The sequence below is a fragment of the Leopardus geoffroyi genome, chromosome D4 (genome assembly GCF_018350155.1).
Source record: "Leopardus geoffroyi isolate Oge1 chromosome D4, O.geoffroyi_Oge1_pat1.0, whole genome shotgun sequence".
Taxonomy (NCBI): domain Eukaryota; kingdom Metazoa; phylum Chordata; class Mammalia; order Carnivora; family Felidae; genus Leopardus; species Leopardus geoffroyi.
In genome coordinates, this window is record NC_059342.1 from 49,574,062 (window position 1) to 49,596,684 (window position 22,623).

Here is a 22,623-nt window from a genome sequence, read left to right on the forward strand (position 1 = left end):
TGGTGTGAGAAAGTGGTCTAGTTTCAATCTTCTGCATGTTGCTGTTGCTGTCCAGTTCTCCCAGCACCATTTGTTAAAGAGACTGTCTTTTTTCCATTGGATGTTCTTTCCTGCTTTGTCAAAGATTAGTTGGCCATATGTTTGTGGGTCTAGTTCTGGAGTTTCTATTCTATTCCATTGGTCTGTGTGTCTGTTTTTGTGCCAATACCATGTGTCTTGATTAAAGCTTTGTAGTAGAGGCTAAAATCTGGGATTGTGATGCCTCCCGCTTTGGTCTTCTTCTTCAAAATTACTTTGGCTATTCAGGGCCTTTTGTGGTTCCATATGAATTTTTGGATTGCTTGTTCTAGCTTTGAGAACAATGCTGGTGCAACTTTGATTGGGATTGCATTGAATGTGTAGAAAGCTTTGGGTAGTATTGACATTTTGACAATATTTATTTTTCCAATCCATGAGCAGGGAATGTCTTTCCATTTCTTTAAATCTTCTTCAATTTCCTTCATCAGCTTTCTATAGTTTTCAGCATACAGATCTTTTACATCTTTGGTTAGATTTATCCTTAGGTATTTTATGCTTCTTGGTACAATTGTGAATGGGATCAGTTTATTTGTCTTTCTGTTGCTTCATTGTTAGTGTATAAGAATGCAACTGATTTCTGTACATTGATTTTGTATCCTGCAACTTTGCTAAATTCATGTATCAGTTCTAGCAGACTTCTGGTGGAGTCTATTGGATTTTCCATGTATAATATCATGTCATCTGCAAAAAGTGAAAGCTTAACTTCATCTTTGCCAATTTTGATGCCTTTGATTTCCTTTTGTTGTCTGATTGCTGATGCTAGAACTTCCAACACTATGTTAAACAACAGCGGTGAGATTGGACATCACTGTCGTGTTCCTGATCTCAGGGAAAAAGCTCTCAGTTTTTCCCCATTGAGGATGATGTTAGCTGTGGGCTTTTCATAAATGGCTTTTATGATCTTTAAGTATGTTCCTTCTATCCCGACTTTCTCGAGGGTTTTTATTAAGAAAGTTGCTGAATTTTGTCAAATGCCTTTTCTGCATCGATTGACAGGATCATATGGTTCTTATCTTTTCTTTTATTAATGTGATGTATCACGTTGATTGATTTGCGAATGTTGAACCAGCCCTGCATCCCAGGAATGAATCCCACTTGATCATGGTGAATAATTCTTTTTATATGCTGTTGAATTCAATTTGCTAGTATCTTATTGAGAATTTTTGCATCCATATTCATCAGGGATGTTGGCCTGTAGTTCTGTTTTTTTACTGGGTCTCTGTCTGGTTTAGGAATCAAAGTAATGCTGGCTTCATAGAATGAGTCTGGAAGTTTTCCTTCCCTTTCTATTTCTTGGAATAGCTTGAGAAGGATAGGTATTATCTCTGCTTTAAACGTCTGGTAGAACTCCCCTGGGAAGCCATCTGGTCCTGGACTCTTATTTGTTGGGAGATTTTTGATAACTGATTCAATTTCTTTGCTGGTTATGGGTTGTTCAAGCTTTCTATTTCCTCCTGATTGAGTTTTGGAAGTGTGTGGGTGTTTAGGAATTTGTCCATTTCTTCCAGGTTGTCCAGTTTGTTGGCATATAATTTTTCATAGTATTCCCTGATAATTGCTTGTATCTCTGAGGGATTGGTTATAATAATTCCATTTTCATTCATGATTTTATCTATTTGGGTCATCTCCCTTTTCTTTTTGAGAAGCCTGGCTAGAGGTTTGTCAATTTTGTTTATTTTTTCAAAAAACCAACTCTTGGTTTCATTGATCTGCTCCACTGTTTTTTTTTTTTTTTTTAGATTCTATATTGTTTATTTCTGCTCTGATCTTTATTATTTCTCTTCTTCTGCTGGGTTTGGGATGTCTTTGCTGTTCTGCTTCTATTTCCTTTAGGTGTGCTGTTAGATTTTGTATTTGGGATTTTTCTTTTTTCTTGAGATAGGCCTGGATTGCCATGTATTTTCCTCTCAGGATTGCCTTCGCTGCAACCCAAAGCGTTTGGATTGTTGTATTTTCATTTTCGTTTGTTTCCATATATTTTTTAATTTCTTCTCTAATTGCCTGGTTGGCCCATTCATTCTTTAGTAGGGTGTTCTTTAACCTCCATGCTTTTGGAGGTTTTCCAGACTTTTTCCTGTGGTTGATTTCAAGCTTCATCACATTGTGGTCTGAAAGTATGCATGGTATGATCTCAATTCTTGTATACTTATGAAGGGCTGTTTTGTGACCCAGTATGTGACCTATCTTGGAGAATGTTCCATGTGCACTCGAGAAGAAAGTATATTCTGTTGCTTTGGGATGCAGAGTTCTAAATATATCTGTCAAGTCCATCTGATCCAATGTATCATTCAGGGCCCTTGTTTCTTTATTGACCATGTATCTAGATGATCTATCCATTTCTGTAAGTGGAGTGTTAAAGTCCTCTGCAATTACCACATTCTTATCAATAAGGTTGCTTATGTTTGTGAGTAATTGTTTTATATATTTGGGGTTTCCCATATTTGGTGCATAGACATTTATAATTGTTAGCTCTTACTGATGGATAGACCCTGTGATTATTATATAATGCCCTTCTTCATCTCTTGTCACAGCCTTTAATTTAAAGTCTAGTTTGTCTGATATAACTATGGCTACTCCAGCTTTATTTTGACTTCCAGTAGCATGATAAATAGTTCTCCATCCCCTCACTTTCAATCTGAAGGTGTCCTCAGGTCTAAAATGAGTCTCTTATAGACAGCAAATAGATGGGTCTTGTTTTTTTATCCATTCTGATACCCTATGTCTTTTTTCTTGGCTCATTTAGTCCATTTATGTTTAGTGTTATTATAGAAAGATATGGGTTTAGAGTCATTGTGATGTCTGTAGGTTTCATGCTTGTAGTGATGTCTCTGGTACTTTGTCTCACAGGATCCCCCTTAGGATCTCTTGTAGGGCTGGTTTAGTGGTTACGAATTCTTTCAGTTTTTGTTTGTTTGGGAACACCTTTATCTCTCCTTCTATTCTAAATGACAGACTTGCTGGGTAGAGGATTTTCACTGCATATTTTGTCTGTTCATCACATTGAAGATATCCTGCCATTCCTTTCTGGCCTGCCAAGTTTCAGTAGAGAGATCCGTCACGAGTCTTATTGGTCTCCCTTTATATGTTAGAGCACATTTATCTCTAGCTGCTTTCAGAATTTTCTCTTTATCCTTGTATTTTGCCAGTTTCACTATGATATGTCGTGCAGAAGATCGGTTCAAGTTATGTCTGAAGGGAGTTCTCTGTGCCTCTTGGATTTCAATGCCTTTTTCCTTCCCCAGATCAGGGAAGTTCTCAGCTATTATTTCTTCAAGTACACCTTCAGCACCTTTCCCTCTCTCTTCCCCCTCTGGAATACCAGTTATGCGTAGATTATTTCTCTTTAGTACATCACGTAGTTCTTTAATTTTCCCCTCATACTCCTGAATTTTTTTTATCACTTTTTCTCAGCTTCCTCTTTTTCCATAATTTTATCTTCTAGTTCACCTATTCTCTCCTCTGCCTCTTCAATCCGAGCCATGGTTGTCTCCATTTTATTTTGAAACTCGTTGATAGCATTTTTTAGCTCCTCCTGTTCCTTAGTCCATTGATCTCTGTAGCAATAGCTTCTCTGCTGTCCTCTATACTGTTTTCAAGCCCAGCGATTAATTTTATGACTATTATTCTAAATTCACTTTCTGTTATATTATTTAAATCCTTTTTGATCAGTTCGTTACCTGTTGTTATTTCCTGGAGATTCTTTTGAGGGGAATTCTTCCATTTCATCATTTTGGATAGTCCCTGGAGTGGTGCAGAACTGCAGGGCACTTCCCCTGTGTTGTCTTGAATAACTTGCGTTGGTGGGCGGGGCGCAGTCAGACCTGATGTCTGCCCCCAGTCCACCACTGGGGCCACAGTCAGACTGGTGTGTGCCTTGTTTTCCCCTCTCCTAGGGGTGGGATTCACTGTGGGGTGGCATGGCCTGTCTGGGCTACTTGCACAATGCCAGGCTTGTGGTGCTGGGGATCCAGCGTATTAGCTGGGGTGGATCGGCAAGGTGCACAGGGGCGGGAGAGGTAGGCTCAGCTCACTTTTCCCTCAGAGATCCACTTCAGGAGGTCCCTGTGGCACCAGGAGGGAGTCAGACCCGCCGCCAGAGGGATGGATCCACAGAAGCACAGCGTTGGGTGGGGTGTTTGTGCGGTGCAAGCCAGTTCCCTGGCAGGAACTGGTTCCCTTTGGGATTTTGGCTGAGGGATGGGTAAGGGAGTTGGCGCTGGCGAGCACCTTTGTTTCCCGCCAAGCTGAGCTCTGTCATCCGGGGCTCAACAACTCTCCCTCCCGTTGTCCTCCAGCCTCCATCCTCTCCCAGCAGAGCTGTTAAATTATAACCTTCCAGATGTTAATTCCTGCTTGCTGTCCGAACACACTCCGTCCAGCCCCTTTGCTAAGAGCAAACGAATGCAACACAAAATTATTTACCCCATAGATATAACCTTCAAAAATGGAGACAAACGGGCTTTGGGGGACAAATATAAGTTTGCAGAATCCATCACCGTAAAAGTTACCTTAAAATAAATTGCAATGGTGTTCTTCAAAGAAAAGAAAAAAAAATACAAGATAGGCAATTGTATTTATGTAAAGCAATTTAAAGTAATGGAAACTGTGTATATGAAATGTATATGGTTTTAACCTGCTAAGGTAGGGATAATCATTGTGAAATTACAGAAAACTAATACATCTCACTACAGAAAAAAATTATATAATGACTAACATATTTGCAATGGGCACCCCAGCACAGACTGCAGACTCTTAATTTCTCACTAGAATAAATTAGGTTTCCTTAGATAAATTACTGATTAGAACTCTGGGAAAGGCAAACTTATAAATGTATAATTTTTAACTATCTTTCTTATTTTAAACTTTCTTTAAAGGTAATGACACTTTAAACATATTAACTATGTGTCATTCTGTGGATTATTATTTATGCAGCAGTAAAATATATGATACAAAAGCACAGGAGAGTAAATTGGAAAAACTGAAGTATAGAATTGTAAAGGTCTTACATACAAAGTAGCATACTACTATTTGAAAGTAGACTAATGAATTAAAGGTGCATATTATAAATACTAAAGCAACAATTAAACAATAGGAAGACATATGCACTTATTAAAAATGCACAAAAAGGCTGAAAAAGAGAACACAGACGCAAAGAATAGATGGGAAATTAGATACATGAGAGGGTAGTAGATTTAAATTCAACCATATAAATAATTGCATTAAATGTAAATGTTCTAGACACTTCTAAGAAGTAGAAAGCATCAACGTGAAGATAAGTAAGACCTTATAGCAAATTCTTTACAAGACAATCACTATAATCTCCAGGCAGTTGGCTGAAAACTAAAAAATGAGAAAGGATACATTATGCAAACAAAAAAGATTTAAAAAATCTGTAATAGCTCCATAAATATGAGGTAAATGCACATTAGAAAGAGAAGACAAATCAATCCCTTAAAAGGACATAGCAATTTTTAAAAGATACACATACAATTAAAGCTTCATAATACATTCACAAACATAACTGGGTATTTTATTGTACCCTCTCCTTAATTGCTTTAAGAAGGAAAAAAAAAACTCTAACAATGTAGAATAACATTGTAACCTATTAACCCAAATGACATTTATTAGAATATACCACTCAACACAGCATAATAAATAATCTTTCCAATGCTATGGAGCATTCACCAAGATATGCTATATCCTGAACAACAAAATCAGTCACTGTTAAGGCAAATTGACTGAAATTATAGAAAGTACATTCTCTGACCAAAATAGAATTAAATGAGAAGTTATAGAAAGATTGACAGAAAAATCACCAAAGATTTGGAACTTCAACCACAAACTTCTAAATAATCTTTGGGTTAAAGAAAAAAAAATTAAAGGGAAATGAGAAAATGTTTGGAACATGAAAATGAGAAATCTATGTATCAAAATTTATGGGATGCAACTATAGTAGTGCTTAGAGGGAAAATGATAGTGTTAAGCACTTATATTTGGAAAAAAAGATCCACATCAATTACAAAAATTTTATGATGAGAAGCTAGAAACAGAAGAGAAAGTTAAGCTAAAATAAAAGAAAGTAACTATTAAAGATAAAAACAGAAATCAAACAGAAAACAATAAGTGATAACAGAAAGCAGACGGGTGGATGAGTTGAGTAGAAGTTGAGTAAAAGAGAAAATTGAGGTTGAATAGAAGAGAAAATGGAGAAAGAGCCAGTGGGAAGTCAGGGCATGAAGAAAGTATTCTCCATCTTGATTCTGGTAGTGGTTATACAACTGTATATATTTGCTAACAATCATTTCACTGTATACATAAAATAGGCTGTTTTTATTTTATATGTGCTATATCTTAGGAAAGCTGATTTTAAAAAATCTTAGAGGGACACCTGGGTGGCTCAGTCGGTTAAGCATCCGACTTCAACTCAGGTCATGATCTCACGGTTAGTGAGTTCGAGCCCCGCTTTGGGCTCTGTGCTGACAGCTCAGAGTCTGGAGCCTGCTTCCGATTCTGTGTCTCCCTCTCTCTCCGTCCCTCCCCCACTTGCACTCTGTCTCCCTCTCTCTCAAAAATAAATTAAGAAATTTTTTTTTAAAATCTTAGATATTTTTGTAAATGGAACAATGGATAATTGAATATTAAGCACTTATAATATACAAGATAATGTATTTTTTTAATAAGTAGTCCTTATCTATTAGAAATACATACTGACATATTTGTGTATGAAATAATAGAGTCACTGAGGTTTGTTTCATAAGAAAGTTACTAGTTGGGAAGTATGTGGGGATAGAGATGAAAAATAATTTGCCATGAATTGATAACTGTTTAAGGTAAATGATAAGTAAATAAAATTTTCTAATATTATTCTCTGTACTTTTGAATTTGCTTGAAATATTCTACAATGAAATGCTTAAAAATGTCTTTTTAATTCACATTAAATCTGGTACACCAAACAAAACAGGCATTTTAGTACAATTTTTTAATCAAATAATTAATGGCTCTTTTTCACTGTATTTCTCCAACTGGCTTGTTCAACCATCACATTAACAATTCTACTGCCTTACTCTATTCTTATTAACAATATATCTGTAGTTTTGTGGGAGTTTTTTTCCTTCTAAATAATATTGCTTAGAGTAAGGGTCTTACAGAGAGTCTTACCCAGTCAATACCTTCGATTGAATTCTGGCCCAACAACTATCTAGCTATATGAACCTTGAGAAGGGCACCTGACTTTTCTGAGTCTGAGACTCCTCATTCATAAAAACAGTCAGTGCTAACTTTTTGATGAATAATAAATGAGATAAACTGGAATAAAATCTAAATATAAGCATTAGTAACTATAAGTGTTTTATGATGGCACCTTGCAATGCTCCTTAAAATTATCTAAATCCACAAAACAAACAGACTCGGTGTTGATCTCTCATTTTGCTTCTAAGCCTGGACTGCTTTACCATCAATAATTACATGACAAGAACCGTACCCCACTCCCAACCATATTCAAGTTAATATCAACAATGGCAAAGTACCAATTATGGGTTCTGAGGTACACTGAACTCTATTCGTATATTTGGAATACCTCACTGCCCTCCAAACTGTCCTAAAATAATTGCACTGATTTTTCCCAGCTGCTTCCAAACCTTTTCTTTTTTGGCTCCCATACCATTCTTGGGATAGACAAGCACAAAGTCAGAGCAATGACAATTGGAACTCCATGACTATTCCATTGAAAGTCAATTGAATTTCAATTTCCTTCAATGGAGAAAGCCAGGAGGAACCAATTATTGTTGCTTTAACATTGTGCAATTTTACCTCAGGCACCACTTAGGATCCAAATGAAAACATTTCAATTCCTGCTTATTACCTTCTTCCTGATAAAACCCTATTTTTCCCTGGCTCCTGAAAATAGTGCTATATCAAGGGAAACCTCTATTAAATACATTTTACCATCTTGGCTGTATTAGCAACTATTAAAAGAAAAAAGATATACAGGGACCAATATTCCACATATAATGCTATTGGCTGTTTATCTTGCCAGCAAGTTTATGTGGTATTGCTCTAATTTCCACTTGTCACAACTTACTTGAGAACGAAGTCAGTACAATTCACTTTCTGTTTGGGACATCAATTCCCAATCTGGAAGAAATCTCATCTCCATGCTGAGTTAGCTCGCATCTGCCACAACCACAGGATTTCTGGGAGGCTACTGGCACAACTCACACATTTCCACTGTGAAGCTTGGCTTTGGGAATGAGCGAAAATGCTGTTCCCCTAGCAGCCATTCAGGGCCACGGACTGTGAAAGCCAGAGCCACCTAACAAGCTGTGAAAATTTCAGCCACCTGAGGAGCTGTGAAAGACAAAGACAGTGCTAGCTGAAGAGACAAGAGCAGGCAGGAATCTCCAGAGGAGTTGCAAATCTCCTAGAACCTCCTGTCAGCCAAGAAACCATGCACTCTGAACTGAGTGACAAAGTCAGCAGGGACCGAACAACAGAAAAAGTGAAAATAAACTCAGTCATGTTAGAAAATGCCCACACAAGGGTAGGGTATCAGCCATCCTAAGCCATTATGCAGTGGGTCTGTTGGATCCAAAGAACACAGATTATATAGGGAGAGCAAAAAGAAACTTAGCATCAAACATATCCAGGGACTAACAATTGAGTCAGTTTCCAAGTGATACACTTGATTCTGCAGCTCAGCATGTGAAGAGCCTATTTAAAAAAAAGAAAGAAAGAAAAGGAAGGAAAAAACAACAACAACCTAAAACTCTGGGGGTATCCCAGGCTGCAGGGAAATGTGCTATGCCTTTTTCCTGGTCTCCTCTTGTGTTAGAGCAGTAACCAGGAGTTTTTATGGGTCATTACTTCTCCTTATGTTCTGCAAAATCAACTCCATTCTGCCCAGGACACATCTGGCATGCTTCCTTTCCCTCCTAAACCCTCTGAATACTCTTGTCTCTCCCTTGCCCCAGTTGGACATGAGATTATCACGGGGATACAACTTTATCATTCTATCACCTTTCATGCTCATATGATCCTGATGCCAGTTTTTAAGAATTGAAAGGGCAATATCAATTATCCTCTCAAAGCCGTTTCACATCAATGAAGAAGCTGTAAAAATTAAAGTTCCTGTTGTCAACTTATGTTGGGGTTATGTTAGGTCTTGGAAGCTGGTTTTAGCCAAGATATGATTGGAAGCAAAGAGTAACTGTGAACCTTGCTCTCTGGACTGACATTGCTGAAGAGACTAAGGGCACTGCTTTGACTAATTTTGCACAATATGTATCTTAAGGTTTTTTTATATTATTTTTGTCATCTATAATGGAGACTGCTTGTTGGAACAGTTAGGGAGTTCAAATCTTGTAAAAATGCATTTGGAAGTTTAGAAAGGCTTTCAACATAAGGAAGGAAAAAAATGGAAATTTTGCCCTTGTAATTCTTTGCCTTGAGTTCTGAAAGAGGTTATCAAAATTAAGAATTATAAGAATTAACACTAGAGTCCTATTAGAAGACAGATTTTTACAAAGAGTAAAGCCATGACCCTTATGAAAATATGAAATGAGCATATGTCAAAGATTTTATTTAACTTAATCAGTGAGAGAACCAGTAATGTTATAACCAGCTCTAAAGAGGATTCAAAGAACCACACATATACAGGCAATCAGGAATGCTAAAAGAATTTGCAAACAGATGAAAAACTAGACAATTACACTCCCCTGAATACAATTCATTTGCAGTGTTATGAACCAGAATCAGATGCATTGTTATTAATTTTATAAGACTTACAGAGTTGTAAAATGCAAGGCAGAGATACTTGGAAAGGCACCCTGGTCAACGCCTGGTTTTCTACTACAGACACATAACATCTTTTTGGTCCTGTTAGTTGTCACAATTTTTCCTGCCATTCTAAACAAAATGTTAAGAAGAGGTAAAGAAGTCTAGGTTAGAACTGCTGTTTAAGAAAACCCAGAAGGCCGCCTTACATACATTTAATTTTTTTTTCAACTTTTATTTATTATTGAGAAACAGAGCATGAGCATGGGCATGAGAGAGGGCAGAGAGAGGGGTAGACACAGATTCTGATGCAGGCTCCGGGCTCTGAGCTGTCAGGACAGAGCCCGACGCCAGGCTCAAACTCACAAACTGTGAGATCATGACCCGAGCCGAAGTTGGATGCCCAGCGGACTATATCTAATGTTATATTAGATCTAATGTTATACATCTAATGTTAATATTAAATAGGCCTGTTTATTTTACCAGGCCCGGTAAAATTGCCAATATCAATCTGCAAGAAAGTTATATATGCCATATGCATGAATCACGTGGTGCATTAGTTTCCAAACATGGCCACAACAAATTGCTTCAAACAAGGTGGCTAAAATCTATTTTACAACGAACATCTATTATCTCACAGTTGTGGAAACTAGAAATTCTAAAATCAAGATATTGGCAGGGTAGATTCCTTCTGGGGACTCTGAGGGAGAAGATGTTCCATGCCTCTCTTCCAGCTTCTGATTATTGCCTGTAATCCTTGGCATTCATTTCTTGGCTTACAGACACATCACTTCAATTTCTACCTTCATTATCATATGGTGTTTTCCCTGTGTGCCTGTGTCTTTGTCTAAATATCTTTCTTCTCATACAGACACCAGTCACATTGGATTTAGGGCCCACTCTTATCCAGTATGACTTCATCTATACTTGATTATATCTGCAAAGTCTCTGCTTCCAAATAAGGTCATATTCACAGGTTAGACACGAACTTTTGGGGAAGACTAATCAACCCAGAGTGCAAAAAGATATCAAATCTAGAGGATGTGAAGGGAAGGGTGTTTCTTACCAAGTGACTGCCAGGCAACACTGAAAGGCAGACAGTTTTTAATGGCAATAGGCTTAAACCAGAACACTCCAATTAAAGAGCAGTTCTTGTTTATAACCAGGTCTGGATCATTTCCAAAAAGCAAACCAAGCAAGTAAATGTGATAGCAGACTTCTGGGCCAATGCTCCAAAGGCAGCAGTCCACTCAGATTCTTCAGGATTCAGAACCAGCTTCTAATTCTAGCTTTGCAACTAATGAGCTATGTAAACCTGGGCATATCCTCTATCTAATTCAGTCTCCCTTTCCTCTTTTGTCAAATGAGGAAAATAGACTTGAATGTTTTTAAGTCCTCTTCTACCTGTGATTTATGATCTTTTTTTTTAATATATAAATGCAAAATGTCCAACTTAGCTATCACGACATGAGCAGGATTGCCTTTTTAAATTGTTCAAACCTATTGCTATCCATCTGTGCTTTCTAAAGTTAGAACAGAATTTTGGAGTTCTTTTTGTTATTATCTATGGTAGGATACAAAAGTTGGGGTCTCTTGCTCTCATTTTTTTCTATTTCAGAAATGAATCTGCTGGCCCAACATTTCTTCCATATGACCCTGAGCCCTTGGCCACAGCTGTGGCACTTTGATTTTGTACAACCCCAGTGGGTCATTCCCACTATAGTCTTTGTTGCACTCTAAGTGTTGTCCTTTATATAGATTACAGTTACAGAGACTCCACTGTGTAGAGTTCTTGAGAGTTCAGGGTCAGTGCCCCTGCATAGCTGACTAGATCAGACTGGACACTTGACAAGGCTGCTGAGCAATAAGCACTCTTTCTTGAAAATTCAGAAATGAGGATAGGGGCACCTGGGTGGCTCAGTTGGTCAAACGTCCAACTTCGGCTCAGGTCATGATCTCACAGTTCGTGGGTTCAAGCCCTACATCGGGGTCTGTGCTGAATGCTTGCTCGGAGCCTGGAGGCTGCTTCAGATTCTGTCTCCTTCTCTCTCTGCCCCTCCCCTGCTCATGCTCTGTCTCACTCTCTCAAAAATAAATAAATGTAATAAAATTAAAAAAAAAGAACTGAGGATAATATAGGGTCATTCTAAGCTCTTCTCAAACAGAGAAATGTAAACTGGAAAGCTACTGAGAGTATATGTAAATTAAGCTAATCAACAGAGGGGAAAAAAATGAGAGAGAAAGATTAAAAAGACAAGGTGTTGTGGCATCTGGGTGGCTTAGTTGGTTAAACATCCAACTTCGGCTCAGGTCAGTTTGGGGGTTTGAGTCCCGCGTTGGGCTCTGTGCTGACAGCTCAGAGCCAGGAGCCTGCTTTGTATTCTGTGTCTCCCTCTCTCTTTGCCCCTCCCCTGCTCATGCTCTGTCTCTGTCTCTCTCTCAAAAATAAACATTAAATTTTTTTTTAAAAAAATAAAAAGTATAGAAAGTGGGAGAGATCTCAATGGCTGCTACTCCTTGTAATTCATGGATGCTTTCCTATATTTTGCTGCAGGACTCTGATAGGCTGCTTTGAAATAGTTTTGTCACTTGCAATTTAAATAAATTTGACTGAAACACTGTTGATTTAACATACGACTAATTAAGATTTTTTTCCTTATCATGTTAGATTAAATTCATTGTGAATGTCCTTTCTCAATAGCAACAAATATACATATGAATTTAATTATCCACAATATGTAAATACGATTTTTTCAGAGGTTAATAAGTTTAACCATCATTTTAACAATGACCAAAATGATTATATTACATTGAGCACTTATCTGACAGAAATTACTTGAAATGAATGTGACTATGTCCTAGATGGTTCCTGCTGCAGGTAACATCACTTTTGTGAAGTATTATTAATACCTTTTGTTTAAATCACTGGTTGCCTCAGTTGCAATATACAAACACACTTGAGAATCTCCTTTCCATTATATCTCTGAAATAGAAACATGTGGAGGCCATTTGACTAGAGATTCAAGAAAGGATCACTTCCACTAGGCACCAGAGGTAGATTCCCAAGACCAGTGGCAGGCACAAGTAACGTGCAGGAAAGACTTCTCCATAGATCCCCAGGAGGAGATCAAAGGATCATGAAGATCTCCTTCCATGACCTCTTCAAAAAAAGTACAGACTTCAAAGGGTACTGGGTACTCAGATGGTGAAGTCAGCGTAAGAAAACTTAATTGGTTAGACAAGGCATTATGGCAACCATTTTATGCAGAATGTGTTGAGAGCTGCCATGGGGCTCAGGCCTGTCTGTGTCTTATTCTCCCACAAGAGGAACCTTGAGCAGAACTCAATGCTCCTACCCACATTTCCTCTTCCTCAAGAGGAAGTTGGGGAGCTAGAGAACAACTACACGCTTGCCTCAGTTTCTCAGATAGTAGTTTTCCATAAGTGTTTCTTGAAGTGATCAATGAGTCGAGATATGCTGAACTATCTATGTCGTTTTCTCTTCCCACAGAGTCAATCTCAAGTTCAAAAAAATCCCTAGGGTGAAAATTTTGGCACTCTACTTTAAAAAATATATATTTCCATGGGAATTAGTCTGTAAACTCTAAAATATTGAATACGTATCAATAGTCCTATAATCCTCAACTGTTTAAGAGTTAAGTGTATAAAGGAAAGAAATTCAGGGGACCTTTTATGACTGGAAGGAAATAAAGTATTAATTAAATATCACTAATAAATAAAAAGTTGTAAACATCTTTAAGTTTCAATTTTCACAAATATATGCTGCATGTCTATTGTTGCATTTACATAACAATGAGAAATAGAAGTTAACATCTATTGAGCACACATTACATGCCAGGCACCATGTCAGGTACTTTAAAGACATTAACTCTTTAAGCCTCACACCAAATTAATCGCTCCTCCTTTAATATTGTGTCACAAACATCAAGATATAACTGATCTACCTATGGTTCTTCAAAACAAGACAGTGCATTTAGAATACAGTTGACCCTTCAACAACATGGGGTCTCTACTCCGTATGTTGGCAAAAATAAGTTACCATGGGGCACCTGGGTGGCTCAGTCAGTTGAGCATCTGACTTTGGCTCAGGTCACGATCTCACCATTTGTGAGTTTGAGCCCTACATTGGGCTCTCTGCTGTCATCACAGAGCCCACTTCAGATCCTCTGTCCCTCTCTCTCTCTGCCCTTCCCTTGCTTATGCTCTCCACAAAATAAATAAAACAGTTAAAAAAATAAAGTAATACAAAAAGAAAGCTAGTCCTTAACAATTCATTGCCCCCAAAACTAAGAGCTTTCTCCTCCTCTGCTCTAATGGACCTTTCTTATCATCCCTCACCTTGATCCTATAGCCTCCTCTCTTTTCTGAGCCAGCTTATTTAGTTTTTATAACCCGCTCCCCACATGTCAACTCTCTTTGCCATGAAAACACCCCTGGGCTTGAAGTTCTTTTTCTGCTCTGATTGCTTTCTGGAGAGTATTTGCCTTCATTGCTTTTATGGTTGTCCTTTGCTATAGAGAAAATGAGGTAAAGGAAACTGGGCAAAATGAAAGAGGTACACATAACAATAAACTTTATAATGTAGTACATTCACAGTAGGAAAATTTCCAGCAATGTGAATATGAAGTGGCCTCTGACTTGATGAGCATGACTATGGCAAAGTATTTTAAATTATTTTTAAGTAATAATAAAACTATTTTATCCTTTTCAAAAGCTTTAATTTTTTTAATTTTTAAAAAATATATTATTTCCTTTTGAGAGAGAGAGTGAGCATGAGCAAGAGTGGGAGGGGCAGAGAGAGATGGAGAGAGAGAATCCCAAGCAGGCTCTGCGCTGTCAGCACAGAGCCCAACCTGGGCTCAATCCCAGGAACCGTGAGATCACAACTTGAGCCGAAACCAAGAGTCGGATGCTTAACCGAATGAGGCCTCCAGGTGCCCCAGGAAAGCAAGCCTTACTTCTTATAGGCTGAAATAAAAAACTATGAATAAGGGTGATATTTAACATCAGGGATGAACCTGGACGTCATTATGCTAAGTGAAATACGCCAGTTGCTGAGGATCAAGTAATTACTGTATGATTCCATCTACATAAGGTATCTAAACAGGTAAACTTGTAGAAGCAGAAAACACATGGTAATTCTTAGGGAATTAGAGGTGGAAAGTTATTCAATGTATACAGTTACAGTTATACAAGACAAGTAACTTCCGGAGATCCGCTGCACCACATAGAGCTCATATTTAACAATTCCGTATATGCACTTGAAAATTTGTTAAGAGGGTGTTATCTCATGTTAGGTGCTCTTACTACAAAATAACCAAAAACACACAAAAACAAAGGGACAGGAGGAAACTTTGAGAGATGATGGATACATTCATTAACTTGAAAGTGGTGAGGGTAAAATGGTATATGCATCAGGCAAACTCATCAAACTGTATACACTAAATATGTGCAGTTTGTGGTTTGTCAATTATATATCAGTAAAGCGGAAAAATAAAGCTAATCATATTCAAAAACAAACAAATAAATATTATGTAAAAACCAGGACATAAGAAAGTTGCACACATATAATTATAACCACCACATTCGTGAAACTAAGGGCTCTCAGGTCTGAATATATGGGGTTATATTTAGCTTCCTTCACTCATGGGCATTGTATCCTTCCTTCTCAAATAGGGTAATAATAATTCTTACTGCGTAGGAATGCTATAAAAGTCAAATGGGGAATCAATATTAATAAGTGTAATTAGTAATTTTATAATGATGATAATAATTAACTAACTTTAGTAGCATTACTACATGCCCAATGCCAAGCTAAAGTACTTTACATATGATATTTCATGTAATTCATATAATTACCTGAGGTAGGGATAGTACATATTAACAACCTCTCAGAATATCTGACCTATAATAAGGTTTCACTAAAGAGTAGCTAAAATAATAATCATTACTGTAAATGTATTGTTGTGGTTAGTCAATGTTGCAATAAAGCGTATCCTTGTTGGAAGCATCTTTCCCACAGGTAGAAATGATAGAGAAAAGACACAGATGCATGTGAGAACTGCAGTTAATATATTGTTTTCACTCAAAGAGAAAGACCAAGAGGATAAAGGATAGGATTAAGAAAGAGAGGGGAGAGCTATGGCCTGAATCCACGGAGAGGAGGAATGAAGAAGTACGCATATGACTCACACCAACTACTGATTCATAACAACAAAAACGTAGCCAGAGATGAGGTATGGAGAGTCTTGGGGTGATGTTCAGGGTCAGTTCTTCCACCTGCCCCAGCACAACCATTCCTGTTGGGTCATCACCCCCTCCCCCAAGTTTTTGGAGAATATCAGATCTGAGAGACCACATACCAGCTCCTCCAACTCATTCAGCTCCAACTAGAAAATCCTACAAAGAATCAGATGTTTCTGCAGGGCCAGCTGTTGAGTGACTTCAGGGACTCCTCTGCACTGTCCCTGAGTGACGGAATGAAAAAAAAAAAAAAAAAAAAACCTGCTGTATGACACTTGAAATTTCTTTGACGAGGTGGGGGTGGGGCAGCCTCTGGTCCAAAATTAGAAAGAGGCTAGAAAGGCAAAGGTATATGTCTGGAGGGTACAGATTTTAGTGAAAGTAAGTTTCAAATAAAATGTAATCAATCAAGTGTAAAGGGATGCTATTAGTCATTGTCCTGATTTGACAGAAAAGTGAAGAGGGCAGGAGGATCTCAGAACAGCAGGTGAAAAGTGACGAAGGATAAGTCCTTTCAAGGACTGACTGAATTCACCTGAGCCGAACCTGTGCACCCCAGGCTGTCTTGTCCTGTGTCTGGAAAAGCAAGCAGAGCAGCTACCAGGAAGCTACTTGATAGCTCTTTCATTGTTTTAAGGTAGAAATACCCTCTCTGCTGAAATATTAATTGAATTACAGCTGTAGCTGGAACTTGGACGGGTGGATATCTGTGTATTTTTGGACTCTTGAGTAGGAGGATAACCAAGAGTTTATTATCAACTACACTCTGGTAATCCAGGAAGTTATAAACCTACCAAGAAACAAACTTTCTTCCTCCACACCACAAATATTTATGAAAAACAAAACAAGGACTGAGAAAGGGGAGGAGCTGCTGGAAATAATTTGAGCTCCTTGGACACAGAAGAAGATCTTAATCTAGGAAGGGAATAGTTACTCAAGTTTTTCAGTATCAGTAAGGCAAGAACCGAGTACTCCCAGGAGAATATATCAAAGCTCCCTTTAGGTGAAACACATCCATACTGATACAGGATTTCAAGTAGCACAACAGTCATTTCTAAGCTATTTCATATTCATGGGGTGTGGGGTGGGATGTTTGCCCTAGACGATGCACCTTTATTGTATGGGGCCTTCCCACTCCGAACATTTGCTAACAACCTTGACATTTTTATTTGCACCATGATGGCAGAGGAGTATAATAAGTTCCCAGAAAAGGCTGTGGAATTGGGAATTAGATAGCAAAGAGAAGAACGAAAAGAGGCAATGCTGATGAATTGGTGTGTCAGGCAAGGAGAAAGTATTTGCAATTGAGCAGGGGCAGGAAGAGGAAGAAAACAGGAAGGCATAATGGACATGGTTGCTGGACTCTCGTTGCAGAGCAAATAGTTTCTGAGGCTGATTCGTACCGCTAACACAGCCTCAGGGATGCAGAGAAGGAAAGTTCTCCTTCTGTCCTCTTTAAAGCCCATGTCAGTGGGAGAAGAAGTAAACTGCTTTCTATGATTATAAAATCTGGGTAGAGAATGGGAGAAAGAGAAGTCCTCTGAGGCACCCCACAGTGGCTCTTCCATTTTTAAGGCATCGTAGCCACTAGCATAAACATCCAGGCAGATACTCAAATGAGAGACAATGATGGTGGGTAAGAGAACTGGCATTACTGACTGGACAAATCCACTTGGGTTTACTTTTAAGCTGACATCGCTATGTATTTGACATTGTGAATTCAAATTCTTATTGTAAAATAAGTATAAATACACCGCACACTGCATTTGTCTTTAATTGGGAGAGCAAATAAACAAGCACCACACAGCTAGAGGCACGAGGCAAGCAGCTTTTCACTCGTCCCCAGATGAACTGGTGGTGTGCCATTTCATTTACACATTACAGTCCCTGAATGACCTCTTTGGATGTCATAACAGAGTTCAGAACAATATTCACAATGAAAGGGCAGCATCAAGACTTAGGGGAAGAGCCGGGGGACATCTCCCAAGTAGAAGCCTAGGAAGTTAAGTCAGCTCTCAGACTTGAGCACCCAAGCCCTTTTGTAGTGGATGATGAATGGACCGCCAGTGAACTCAGCCTCCTTGCTGGGGATACATTTATGGGCAAGAGCAGAGGAGATATCTTTTGCATAATGAGACCACCGAGAGCAAGAAGTACGTAACAGCTGAAACTGCTGCATAGAATGTGTCGTTGGTAAGTCCGGAAACAAAAAGCAAACAATTTCCTCTGGGGCATGTAATGCTCCTTCACAAAAAAGAGACTCTGAACCCAGGCACAATTCAAACAGCACGGGCAAGGGTGGTGGTTCCAGCAGGTGGCTTGTCAAGTTAATTTATGGCTGTGTGTAATTGGGTGGTTGCTTTTCCTCCAGAAAGATGAAACAGCCAAGCCAAAGAGATGGGTATCTCACTATTTCTAATACAGAGATAAAGATCTTATTTTTAGTGTGAGGCAAAAAAGAACGTGGGGGTGGTGGGCAAAGATTAGACTTTTGCAGTGTCGCAAAGTTTCAAAAATAAAGGTAAAAAGAATGGAGAAATGTTTCAGAAAATCAGGAGCCTAATTACTCAAACTTTTAGGAGTTAACTCTTGAATTTCCCCCAAACGAGAGGTACTGATTCTGTTAAATTATCTTAAGTTAGGGTGACATATTTTCTACAACTACAAATCAAGAGTTTTTCATTTAAACTCCAGCTATGTGAAAGATTTTTACGATCGCTTTTAAAACGTGTTTTATTCCTGCACTATAATAAACTCCAAGTCCCAAATAACAGCCATGATTAATCACAACAGTTGGTTATACAATATTAGATTAATTTCAAATTAAGTCTTATTTGGGGATCCATAGGAAAGGAAATACTTCTGGTTAAATGGAAATTAAATGGGAAAGAGAATCTGGGTTTTAATGTTGAAAGGACCAGCTGGTCACACCAACCTACCAGGCTGAGCTTCTCTATTTCAATAATAATATTAAATATTATGTTTCAATATTTTTCAGAAAAAGCTTCTGTTCATATGGCTGTAAAAGGAGCATCCGTGTCTAGGGCACCGCTGGGCAAACTGTGATGCTGTTTACGCCAGAAAGTCCCAGTTCTCTGCGTTGGAAATTTTCTCTGCGTTGGGAAAGCTGGGACTCCAGTGATCCCAAAATTCAGTTGCCTAAGAGAGTTTCAGATGTATCTAGGGATGACTGGTATTGGATTACGTTCTTTATAAACTGGAAAACCTTTGCTCACTGATCAAATACAAGGCTGTGGGCATTAAGAAGACAATGACTCTGATAGTAGTCACTGGGATTCACTTAGTGCTGGAGGGTAACTAAGTCTCCTCTAACACACAGCCTCTCAGGTCGTCTTGGCAAAACTCTAGACTGTACACTTCCATCAAACAGATGTCATAGTAAACTGGTCGTAGTATAGGAGCTGGCTCTCAACATCAGGGATCTCAATGGTGTGGGATTCCTTTATCTTATAAATGTTTAAACAGAGATCAAATGGCTGCTCCAGGCTCATCTAGTGAGTTAAAGGGCATAACCAAAATTAGAATCCAGGCTAATACTTGACTTTGATTGAAAATGAAGTTTCTTAACAGAATTGCTCAGATGATCTCACATGAGGCATAGGGAAAGTGAAGATTCTGAAAAAATAAAGAATAATTTACGCTTAGAATACACTCTTCTGAATAAAGGAACTATCTAAATTCACATACTCATCAGTAGGTACTGCTTTATATCTTATTTTTACGTTGCTAATCTTTGATTTCTTTAAATAGATAAGGCAATTGAGTTAACTGTGGGGGGCGGGGAACTACTTCTAACAAATCACTTTTACGATTAAGTATATTTTCTTCCACTTCTGCCCAGAAGAACCAATATAAATGTATCGGGCTAAGACTGCCTCTGGACTGGAAGCATTCAAATATTCTTGCTGCTCTTTTAGATACTATTTTGAGACCTGACCAGCCTTGCTCACTTTTTTTCTTTAATGCTGTAATGCAGAAAGGTGCTCAACAGCAGAAACACTGATACAAGTCAAGTGGACCAGGGCTTACCCAGCCTATTTCCATCCCTAGCCAATGGCCATCTCAATGGAAAATGCACACTCCATGACCACATCCTGCCTTGTGATTTAAAGTAACTTAAAAGAGATGTAGAACAAGTCCTACTTCTTCCTTTTTGCCCATAGGCCTTTACAGCTACACATATGTAAAATATAACAATTTACATTATTTATTTTTAGAAATATATTTATAAATATTTGTATCTATTATTTAATATATATTTAAACAGCCTCTGCTTGAACAACTGTGGATTAGTGAACACTGAATTTGGTTTGGTGACACAGGAAGAACGGTGAGGTATTTTTAAAGCTAGAGGAGTGAACAGGAGTCTATCACTTGAGCTGTGGAGTGGTATCTTGAAGAGGTTAAGGCACATTGTCTTGAGCTCAACAGAGAGGAATCAATCATTGTGAATTCCGATAGCCCCATAGGATTCTAGAATTAGTGTGTAAGAGTTCCCTGACTTGAACCAGATCACATGGCAAAAGCGGCCAGACTCCCCAATTCCTCATGTGGCTTATCACAGTCTAGAAATACTTTCTAGATCACCCGGAACTTTACTAAATCTTATTTCGTATTACACAGGATTCCTTGTGCTATTCCTCTAATCATCTGGGAGCCATCTAGACAGTGATAAATTCATTATGCAAAGATTAAAAAGAATTTTTTTCTTATCTAGAAGATGCGAAGCACACCCATTTTTCTTTTGCAGCATTTCCCTATCACACTGGTGAGAGGAGAGTAGCAAATATAACCTCCCCATTAGTATCACAGTATAAATCTCTAAAACTACTCTCTGTAATAATTTTTTACTTAAAAAAAAACCTTAAGTACACCGTTTAAGAGTTAAAGCATTCTAAACTCCTATGATCTAAACATGTTTTATAAAGCTTGAGTAAATTAATTAAGGGGCCAAGATAATTGCTCTGATTTCCTATAGATATTTAAAAAGAACATACTGTTTTGGTCTCAGGTTGTCAGGAAATCGATTTTATGCACTAGCACTCAGGTATTCATTCATTTATTCATTCTTTCATTTATTCATTATTGCACTTCATAAAAGATTATTCAACTTCTATACTGTAGCATATCTTGTACCGGGTGTAGATATACTTGAACAACCATAATTCAAGGAGTATAAAATTTGGATTGGTGGATGAAAAAGTCAAGGAACTTCAAAGTTGAGCAAATCAGTGATTAGAGAACAAACATTGTTAGAAAGAGTTGCACAAGGAAGTAGTAAGAGATGGGGACAATTAGGAAGCAATTCCAAATAAATGAAACAACGAGAGCAAAAGCAGAGGGTAGATGTCAGAATATGGTGGAAGATGAACTTGGGAAGTAAAAGTGAAGATCATATCATGCTGGATCTCTGACACACTGAAGAACTTGGGCTTAATATTATAGGTAATGATGAACTTTTGTGAAAGTATATTTGAAGAGGAGATTTGTATTTTATATAACTAGCACTGGGGTTTGGTGATATTACTGTGGCCTCAGCACCAGGGAGATTTGGAGATGGGAAGGAATGGTGGTAAAAGTAGATTTAGGAAACAATTGCCATAATCTAGATGGACAGTGATGGGAGCTTGAATGACGGTAGTTTAAATATTGTCTAGGAGTTAATGCAGTAGAAAATTAAAAGAGTTAATGCAGTAGGGCAAATTTGGTGGACAATGCTGAGATAGAGACTGTAGGAACTGACAATTAATTAAAACCAATGGGAGAAAAAAGGAAAGAAAAAATCAGCTGGCTAACATTTTGAACATGAGTAACTAACAACTATGGTAACATTCATGGACACAAAGCAAGCCCTAAGAAATTTTCACAGAAGAAACAAGTGGTGTTGGTCAGGAAGATGGTCATACAGATTGTACAAGCTTGCTCAGATTTGAAAATCAAGAATTTTATATCTTTTCAGGGTGGTTTAAATTTTCATGAAAATATTTCCCTTTCCCTAGGCAATAATGTCATTATCACTAATAAAAACAAAATGTATGACAGACTGAATTTCTGCTTCCAACTATTATACACTTTCAAACCTGATGATTTACTTGTTTTTAAAAGTTGACTAGGAGAGAGTTTCAGAAAAAAATATTTTAACAGGTAGGTGAACATTCTACACCATTATATAGAAATATACACACAAAAAGTCTAACCCTTTTATCTATAAGTTATTATCCCTGATATCTAACAATTTTTGTTTAGCTATACCTATAGAAAAGCAAAGACTTTCACATCAGATGTGGATTAACATGTCGGGCACCACGTATGTGCCAGTATTTCCTACTCTTGTGTGCTTAAAAATAAAACTTTAAGTAACTTCTCCAGCTCACAGGCCAGTAAATAGTAAAAATAGTACACATCCAGGTTGGCTTGACTCCAATGACAAACCCCATAATGCTGGGAATTAGAGACGCATCTTTGGTTCAACTACACATAGGATCTGTA